Source organism: Balaenoptera borealis (assembly GCF_965194805.1).
Source record: "Balaenoptera borealis genome assembly, chromosome: 12".
Lineage (NCBI taxonomy): Eukaryota > Metazoa > Chordata > Mammalia > Artiodactyla > Balaenopteridae > Balaenoptera > Balaenoptera borealis.
The window spans coordinates 104,692,438-104,703,130 of NC_138869.1; positions in this window are offsets into that span (position 1 = coordinate 104,692,438).

Below are 10,693 nucleotides of genomic sequence, written 5' to 3' on the forward strand. Positions count from 1 at the left end.
AGAATAAAATTTAGGAGGACAGGTAGAGATTGCTTTTTAAATAAGATAGGAAACCCAGATAGCATTTAAGAAGAAAAAAAAGATGAAAAAAGAAAGGAAATATCTACATGGGAAAATGTACCTTAATCAAAGTTGATAGATGACAGGAGAAAACATTGATAATTCCTGTAACCACAGAAGTTTACTATTTAATAAATGTTTGAAATTTGATATGAGAAAGCAAACATCCCAATATAAAAATGGGCAAAGGATATAAATACGCGACTTACAGAAGAGGAAATACAAGTGGCCAGAGTGTCTGAAAAGAAGCTGAGTCTCACTGCAGTCAGGGAAACAGAAGTGAAGTTAACCAGATGTCAGTTTTTTATCCACCCAATTTGCAAAATTTGAAACAATCCGTAACATCCAGAGCTGGGAGTATTGGCGAAATGGGCATCTTATCCATTGCCAGTGTGAGTGTGAATCGCTATAAATATTTACCAAAGTTGTTTGGAAACAGCTATAAAATAAATGACGTTTCCAGCCTTTGATTGAAACACTAATCCTCTTTCTGGGAATCCAAGCTATAGCTTTCAAAGTGAAAGCACCAGGATGTAAGACTGCAGGTATCAAGATTATTTCAGCTTCGTTTGAGGTGGGGTGAAGGAAGAGGAGACACTGACTATCCCGTCATAAAGGAATACACGTTTGTTCTGTGGCATCTCATGAAACTAATAAAACAATGAGTTAGATCCATCAGTGGAGGGGGGAATGACCATGATATATATATTATATATTGGAATACCACTTTGCTTAAAAAGTTATTGAGAAAGAGGAAGAAAACCTCTTCCATATGTGTTTATATTTCTATGTGTTTGTGAACCCATGGAGGAAGGTGTGAGGGTTACGAACCAAACGGTTAACATTGTTAACAGGGGGGCTGGGATCACACCAGGGTAGGCAGGCCTGCCCTTACCATTGAGAGGTGGTGGCCTGAGAGGGGACACATCCGCTCCCTGCTCTTCACCCCAGCTCCTGGTGCACCTGAGGAGGCCTGCTCACTCCCCACAAATGCTCCTGGGGTCTAGGAGTGCGCTTTCCTGGGGAGGACAAGCCCCGGAGGAGGCCCGTGCTGGCCCTGGAAGAGGGCTTGCGGCCGCTTGGGTAGGGAATTCTAGCATCCTCGGTACTTGGAGTGTGGTCTTGAAGGAGAGTCGTAGACTCCAGGTGGGCACGAATTGTTGGCCCTGGAGACTGCTCGGTACAGTGGGAAGGCTCGGCCTTCTACGGCAGAGTGCTCAGGGCAGGGGCTCCAGTGGCCCAGGTACAGGGGCGTGGAGATGATTCGTACTCTTGCGTACGTATCTTTACATTACCTGACTCATTACAATAAGCATACAGGAATTTAAAAACATGTTACTTGTAATAACCTTAATGGAAAAGAATCTGAAAAAGAATATATAGGTTCTTTATATATATAGATATATAGCAATCACTGTACCCCTGAAACTAACACAACATTGTAAATCAACTGTACTTCAATAAAAAAGAAGCAAAAAGAAAAAAAAAAAATTTAAAAAGTATCCCCTTAAACATTTTAAATTGAAAACCAAAACTCTAGTGGGGAAAAAAGACACCAGCTAAATTAATCTCTAATGGAGAAATGCCAGGTGAGCTTGTGGTTGGAGAGAGAGCTGAGAGCAGGTACCACTTCCTTACACCTCGTGGCTCCATCTTGCCATCCCAATTTGTCGATTTGCTGTAAAGCCAAGGGGCGTACAAGGCACGGAGTCAGGTACACATTTTTGGGAGGGGATGTCCATTTGGTTTATCCATCCATCAGATAGTTGTTGAGGGCTCCTCTGTGTAGTTACTATTTCTGGTGCTAAATAATGAAACAGCAAAAATCCCTGCCCTCATAGATACACGCACTAAAAAGATAAATATATAAGAGTAAAGGCATGTTAGATAAAATAAAATAAAATGAAGCCAGGAAAGAGTGAAGACGGGGGACTGCCGTGTTACGTGGTGTGGTCACGGAGGTCTGACCTGGTTGAGACATGAACGCAGCTCTGTAGAAAGTGAGTGAGTCAGGCTCCGGTTGGGAAGAAAATTAGGTGGCGTGACGGATTCACACAGCTCACTTTTCTCCCCTGGAATTGACTGAACAGCAAACCAGACATGAAAAGACATGGAAGGAATGGGTGTACATATGGCTAAGTGGAAGCAGTCAGTCTGAGAAGACGACATACTGTCCAGTTCCAGTAGCATGACATTCTGTACAAGGCAAAACTACAGAGACAGTGGAAAGATCAGAGGTTGCAGGGGGCAGGGAGGAGGGATGACCAGATGGAACACATATTCACATTCAGTATTTCTTTTTTTTTTTTGGCTGCTCTGCGTGGCTTGTGGGATCTTAGTTCCCCGAGCAGGGATCGAACCCAGGCCCTTGGCAGTGAGAGCGCAGAGATCTAACCACTGAACCACCAGGGAATTCCCCACATTCAGTACTTCTAGATATTTGTGTATATCTGGGTTGATGTACCCACAAGTATTTCTTCACTCAGTCAGTTAACAGGGCCTTTTAAAAGAAAAAAAAAAAGGAAAAAGAAAAAGATGCCTTGGTGCCAATGAGCACACCTCATGCCAGATCTTGAGGTCTAACCACTATCCTCCAAGTAAAAGGAGCCAGAGGTCCTTGGAGAAATAGGACCGGGGCAGGAAACGTATCAGATGAGCCTGGGGCATCTTGTGGTGCCAGAAGGTAAGGGAGTGCTCACTGGTGGGCTTTGTCACAGGGCGCAGGGGACAAATAACAGAGCCTCCAGTGGCTAAAGCGGGGACAATTTGAGCAACAAAATAAGGTACATTTTTTGTAACCCAAAGTGTAAAATGAATATCCGTCAGCCCAGAGTGATGTAAATAATGATGGAATAAATAACTAAATGGGGGAGGAGAGACACATCTCACCCTCGAGGAGCTGGAATAGAGCTGCCCACTTAGGGACCAACCTCCTTCCAAAGACTAGGAGGATCTGGGGAGCCTTCCTCTCCGGTGTCAGGGTGGGGTCCCACCAACCTCGGACCTGTCGGTCCTTGATACACGTGTGCCCGGGCCGTGGCAGGGCCGCCATGCCCTGTCTCTTGGGGTGCTGTACAGGCCCCGACAGGGACCGTGGTGTTCGCGCACAGAGTGGGAGGGAGGTTTGGGGGGAGCCGCGCTCCCCCGAGGCAGGAGCAGAGGCTGGTGGCTGGCTGGGGACAGAGGGGTGGCAGAATCCTAGGGCAGCCGGCATTCTCAGGCCAGCTCTCCCTTCCAGGTCATGCCCCAGACCAACCTCCTTCCAGAAGAGGGTATGGGCAAAGGGGGGAAAAGAGTCACCCTACAATGGAACAACCTGACAAAGACGACCTCAGCCAGATGACTAAGGTCAGCATCAACAGTGATAAGTCATGTTGAGAGCGTGTGCTCTTGGTAAGGTGTGACGACAATGGCCCTGACCCCTGGTCTCCCTCCCCCAAATCCGTATGCCCAGTCTAACCATGAGAAAAACATCAGACAAGCCAATAGAGGGACCTTCTGCAAGATACAGTGCTCCTCAGAACGGTCCAGGTCATCAAAAACAAGGGGAGTTACTCCAATAAAGATGTTAAAAAAAAGAAACAAACACACAAGGGGAGTGAACCATCACAGCCAAGAGGTACCTAAGGAGACTAGATCACTAAATGGGATCTGAAGTCCAGGAAAAAAACACAGCTATGAGAAACTATGGGGAAAACTTAGGAAATCTGAATAAAGTTCAAACTTTCATTAATAATCGTGTAACAATCTTAGTTCATTAATCATAACAAACGTACCATACTCGTGTAAGATGTTAATAATAGGAGAACTGGGTGCTGGGTATATGGGAAGTCTCTGTACTATCTTCCTCGATTTTTTTAAAATTAATTAATTTATTTATTTAATTAATTTATGTATTTATGGCTGTGTTGGGTCTTTGTTTTCTATGTGAGGGCTTCCTCTAGTTGCGGCAAAGGGGGGCCACTCTTCATCACGGTGCGCGGGCCTCTCACTATCGTGGCCTCTCTTGTTGCGGAGCACAGGCTCCAGACGCGCAGGCTCAGTAGCTGTGGCTCACGGGCCCAGTCGCTCCGCAGCACGTGGGATCTTCCCAGACCAGGGCTCGAACCCGTGTCCCCTGCATTGGCAGGCAGACTCTCAACCACTGCGCCACCAGGGAAGCCCTTTCCTCGATTTTCTGTAAACCTAAAACTGTTCTAAAAATCAAAGTCATAGTATATATATGTATACCTGTGAAAGTACAATCATGAGATACTTCCCAGGCGGTCCAGTGGTTAGGACTCCACGCTTCCACTGCAGGGGGCCCCGGTTCAATCCCTGGTCGGGGGAACTAAAGATCCCTCATGCTGCGTGGTGTGGCCAAAAAAGAAAGTACAATCGTGACTTTTAAACCGTAGTTTTGTCCAAGGGAGAAACGGCTATGAGGACGGTGTTGTCACCGTTTGGAAGTGGATTCCTGGGCCTCCTCCTGAGCCCTCAGGCCTCCGGGTCCTTGTGCGGCTTTGGGAGACCGTGGAACGAGATGGGGACCCCAGGGCACCAGCAACCTCAGAACAGCCCTGGGGACCTCTCCTTAGACCCCCAACCTTCCCTAACAAAGCTTCTTTGCTTCCAAGAAACTGCGAGTTTCCTGGCAACGAAAGGCTCACCCGTGGCTTCTAGAGGCGGTTATTTACTAGCCGGGCACGGGCTGCCCCGTATCTGAGCGTAGCCAGTTATCAGGGGACGCGTAAAGTTCCATCCCAAGTTCGTTATTTTGGAGCCGGTCTTTGAACAAAAGAATTCCATTGGCTTTGGGTAATTTTATTTTCTATCTTCCAGGGGAAACTGTCTATAATTTACATTGTGCAGCTTTGGGTTATCTAATAACTCTGGATTTTCTGCTCTAAGGGAAGGGAGTAGCAAAGTGGCTTTTTGTTTCTTAAAAGAAAACAAAATATTCACTGCTTCTCTTGGTTGGAGGTAAGGGGCATGGGATGCTGGCCTGGCCGTCCTGAGGGTTAGGTGGAGGGAGGGGTGTGTGGGCAAGCTGGCCTGGTGTGCAGACGTGCTGGAATTCTCCCTCTTCCAAGAGAATTACTCCTTGCATATACGGCCAGATAAAGGGAGGGTAGAACCCACTGGTGGCCGAGGGGCAGATGTTCCGCCCCTTTGCAGTGTCAGAGGATTGTACTTGTTTGTCTCTCAAAAGGAACTGAAAATGCTCCATTTTGAGTGATTCATACCAGTCTGGTGTATTTGTAAATATCTTCCCTTGGAGAGATTTCAACAGGAAGCGTGGAAGGGCTGTTTCCCCGGCACATTGCTCTGGTGGTTGAATTCTGCTTCGGGGGCAAAGCAAAAGCGGCCCTGATTTCCAGTCTCATTTGAGGTGCTACCCCAAACCATTGCACTGGCGGTGAAGGAGGCACCAAAGTGAAATTCTGAGAGGGGCCCTGCTTAACCAGGGTGAATTACAAAGAAAGCGTTCTCTCCCAGGGGTCCAAGACCACCTCCTTGTGCAGCCCTCTTCCTTAGTTTTAACGCTCCCCCTCAACCCATCCCGTGATGCTTGGGCCATTTTTAAACCTCAGGATGCCTCTGGAGACCCTTTCACTGCCAAAATGAAACGTGAGCGAACAAAGCCAGCACCCCAAATGCCCCAAACGGAGTCAGGCATCCTTATTTTGCCTTCTCGTCTTCTGTTTCAGGCTTGTCCTGTTAATCCGCCTAGTATATACCGTATACTTGTATATCCCATATGCGGGATGTTCATGGTGAGTTTTTCTCCCTCTTCCTGATTCTTTAACAAATTTTCTCTGCAAGTCGTGTCGGTGGCAGATTAAGTCAGACCAATCATTTGTGGAGGGGTCCGGCGGGCGGTGGTGGCCAGGGGTGTGCTGGGGAATCCTCTAGTTGGAGGGGGCAGGTCGGAGGGCAGACCGCAGTGGGCAACCGGAGTGAATGGGTTGGTTGCAAAGGCGTTTCTTTCTCTCTCACCTGTCTTTTCCCAAGTGTGAACATGGTTTACGTTACACTGTGAATTAGACAAGGTTGTGGTTTCTCCCGATTCCTCGTGTGTTTCCCACACAGGATGGTCCTTTTCCTGGCGGCTGAGTTGTTTTTCCTCATGAGACTGTTGGATTGAATGAACTCCTACTTTCAAAAAGAGTGAAAGAAAGAAAGAGAGAGAGGAAGGAAGGAAGGAAGGAGGAAGGAAGGAGGAAGGAAGGAAGGAGGAAAGAAGGAGGAAGGAAGGAGGAAGGAAGGAAGGAGGAAGGAAGGAAGGAAGGAGGAAGGAAGGAAGGAAGAGGGAAGGAAGAAGGAAGGAAGGAAGGAAGAGGGAAAATGAAACTTGTGTGTCCATGATGCTCATCTGTGGAAATGCTTTGTTTCCACATGGAGTTGTTTTAAGTCAGAAAGGAAGCAAGGACAGTTTCTCCCCTCTTCCTCTCCCCTCCTCTCCTCTTCCTCTCCCCTTCCTCTTCCTCTTCCTCTCCCCTCCTCCCCTCCCCTCTCCTGCCCTCCCCTTTTCTCTCTCCCTCTCTCTCCTCTTTCCATTTAAAGAATTAGATGTTTGCCCATCCAGACAAAGCTGGTTTAGGGAGGAAGACCTCAGGGAGGAAGCAATGTGAGGAGTGGAAATAGCAAGAATCCAGACGCACTTTGATTCCCCGCCCTTAAATCGGGAGAGGAAGGAGCCGTTTCCCTGCTCCTGGCGGGGGTCTGAGTGGAAGGCAGTGCGCCTCGCCCCCTGGCTCACGGGCGGCCCAGTAGAAGCCCAGGAGGCCGCGAGCGCCCTGCACAGGGCAGCTGGCAGAGCCCGTGCTCCCACCCGCGCTGTTGGGATTAGGAGGAACATATGCACGTAAGACGCTTAGGGCTTTTTCCAGACGCAAGACCACATTCCAGCCGGAGAAGCAGCTTGGAGGAAACAGGGTAATTAGATAGCCTCCTGCAGAGAGGGACAAAAAGCCAAGTGCCCTACGGAACCTGAAGGTTTTAATCTCCTGCCCTTCTCCTGCCTCCTTCTTGCTTCTCATCCTTTTTTTCTTTCTCTTTTCCTACTTTTAAATTTTTTTTCTCCATCTACTTCCTATTCATGTTTTCCCTTCTTTATTTGTCCCAAATTTCTTTTCCTCAGTCCTTTTCCCCTTTTGCTTTCCCACGTTCTGTGTTCCTCTCATCCCTTCTTCTCCACCTCTCTTTCTTCCCTGTGCTCTTCGTGCTTTTTCAGGTTTATCACAACTTTGGTTTCTGACTCCTTTGTCAGCTGAAATGGATCGCAGTTCTCAGGGAGAGAAAGTACAAGCTGTGTTATTGAAAACCAGTGCCTGCCTTCGTATGGCTACAAAGAGGCAGTGGTGGTAGAACACAAAAGTAACGAGTACTACCGTCGCTCGGGAACTGTTAATTTTTGTAACAGCCCAGCTGAGCAACCTAATGGTTTCTGGTTTACAGACTGGGAGATCCAGGCCCAGACACCAGTCTTGCACAAGGTCGCCCTAAATGTTGGAGTGTGGAGTTAAACCCAACTCTGTCCCGTTCTGAAGTTCCGCTTGCTCGGTGCAGCCTTTAGGATAGTGGGTAAGGTGGCCACGAAGGCTGGGTGTGGGGACGGCTTCTGGTTCAGGTCAAACATTCCCCACTCCCAGCTTTCCAATTCAGATCTGGGGCAGGGCCTGAGAATGTGCATTTCTCACAAGTTCCCAGCTGGTGCTGATGCTGCCAGCCTGGCGACCACACCTGGAGAACTGGTGGTTTAAAAGGCGTCAACTTTAGACGTGGCTGGTCGGAACTCAACCCCAGGTGGCAGGAAACGCTTTCCAGCCCCAGACACGAGTGCAGGGTGGGTGTAAATGGAAGTACTTAAATGGTTCAACCTGCTTCATTTCACAAAGGCCTTGAGGTTGCCTTATAAAATAGAAAAATATAAACATGATAAACAGTTGAGGAAGTCAAACGAAGGGAAAAGATAGGGGTTTAGTGAAAGTAGTTGACATCCAATGAGGATAATTTTCCCTCTTTGTTACCAGAGTTACATGCACGTCCCTTTCTTTTCCCGGTTGACCACGTCCTGTTTTCATATTGGGAAGAGGGCCCTTGAATTTTATCCCTTGAATCCAATTCTTCTTTTCCCAAAGTGCCTTGCAGAGAATGTCTTCTTCTTACTTAGACAATTTAGGAGGCATGAGCAGATTGATCTTTATCTTTTTTTATAACCTGTGAACTTTGGCAAAATAGCAATTGTGCAACGTGTATTAATTGTGCCACCGTATTTGTTAAATATCTCTTACTTGCTCGTAATAGAAAAGAAATCTAAGAACCGTAATAGGGAGACCACAGGGAAGCTGTTGATAACATAGGATTCCTGTCTTCAAGGCCCTTACAACCTAGTTTGGAGAAAAAGATGTACATATAAACAGTAGGAGAATAATTATATCCTTTAACAGATTCCAGTGATTCTAAATGTAGCAATTCACAGAAAGGAAAGGTCAGAGTAGGTTAATGTAGGCACAAAAGAATGAAATTTGATAAAGAGGAGGAAAAAATTAAGAAAATTTAAGAGCTTTAAATATTAAAGTTAGTATAACTTTGCATAAACAAAAACCCCTACAACTTTATATGACATATACACAACTCTGAGATGGTGAAAAAGAGAACTGAGTTTGTCATCAGAAAGCTTGTTGTGGATTTGCCGCTTACGACGACGTGATCTGTACCAGTTATTTGAGCTTCTTTTTTTTTTTTTAATTAATTAATTTATTTATTTATTTTTGGCTGTGTTGGGTCTTTGTTTCTGTGTGAGGTCTTTCTCTAGTTGTGGCGAGCGGGGGGCCACTCTTCATCGCGGTGCGCGGGCCTCTCACTATCGCGGCCTCTCTTGTTGCTGAGCACGGGCTCCAGACGCGCAGGCTCAGTAGTTGTGGCTCACGGGCCTAGTTGCTCCGCAGCATGTGGGATCTTCCCAGACCAGGGCTCGAACCCGTGTCCCCTGCATTGGCAGGCAGATTCTCAACCACTGCGCCACCAGGGAAGCCGAATTTGAGCTTCTTAAGTCTTGGTTTCTGCAAACATAAAATGGGGATTTCCGGTATCTGTCTGTATCACCTGAACTTTAGTCGGGAAGCAGAAACCAGTATTTGAAGCAATTTGAATTAGGTGCTTTAAAGACCATAAGAAAGATTAGGAAAACAGAAGTTGGGAGGCCTTGCACTAGCTCTTCAGTTTGCTGGCGCAGCTGTGAGGGTCAGGAAGTTGCCACTTCCACCCAGGGACGGGCCGGTGCTGAGCGGCGTGCAGAGTCCTCAGGCCCAGTAGAGGCGCACGTGTACCGAAGCCCCTGAGTGAGCGCCGCTACTGCTAAGGAAGGACGCCTTCCGTCAGTCTTGTGCCGTCCAAGTCTTGCTCGTGGACGTGACACTGGCAGAAATTAGACTGGAACTCTGTCAGCCAGACACTTAAGAAAGCATAGTTTCTAGGCTTCTAGCCCTGAGAATTCAGAAAACAGCCTAGAAAAAGGTGTGGAGAGGAGTACAGGTGCCGACAGGCCATATTCAGCTCTGACTAAAAGAGCCATTGGAAGCTGTGGGTGGCAACCATTAGTGGGTTGTGAACTCAGTTTAGAAGGTTGTGCTCAGCATTAAAAAAATCAAATGGAGAAAATGGAAAATAGTGCATTGTGTAGAGTAATATTTGAGTGTGCATGTGTGTGTATGCATGCGTGTCTGTGTATGTGTGTGTGTGCATGCATGTGTGTATGTGTGTATATGCATGCATGGGTACGTGTGTGTACGTGTGTGTATGTGTGCGTGTGCGTGCATGCATGTGTGTATGTGTGCATGTGTGCGTATGTGCATGTATGCACACATGGGTACGTGTGTGTATGCATGCATGTGTACTTGTGTGTGCACGCATACATGTGTGCATGTGTGCTTGTGCGTGTATGCATACGTGTATGTGTGTCCTTGTGTATGCATGCATGTGTGTATGTGTGTGTATGCATGCATGGGTACGTGTGTGTGTGCATGCATGGGTGTATGTGTGCATGTGTGCATACGTGCATGTATGCACACATGGGTACTGTGTGCACGTGCATGTTTATGCATGCATGTGTACATGTGTGTGCACGCATGCATGTGTGCATGTGTGCTTGTGCGTGTATGCATACGTGTATGTGTGTCCTGGTGTGTGTATGCATGTGTGTGTGTGTGTGTGTGTGTGTGTGTGTGTGTGTGATACATGCTGGGTCATGATATATCGAGGTCCGACAGGTTTAAAAACCACAGAATAAAGAATCAATGACATGAAGTGATTTGTGTGCTTTGTAACTTCTAAAGTGCAAAGCAAAGTTATGAATTAATAAATCACTTGCCTCCCCTGAGCCCACGTTCCGTATCTACCCAACCTCAGCGCTTCACTGCTGTCTATCGTATTAAGACACCACCTGTCTGCCCAGGCAAGTGGATTCAGGATCCCCCCACACTCATGGAGGCTCAACAATCAGACCAGTGGGGACAGAAAATAGAGATTAGTGTGTTAAAGAGAAAAAGAGGAAAAGTGGCCTTGGTGTTGGATTTCTCCAAGGCCCAGTCTGACTTTCTGATTGAAGGCGTGCTTAGTCAGCAGACACAGCTGCTGGTATTTAGCTGGG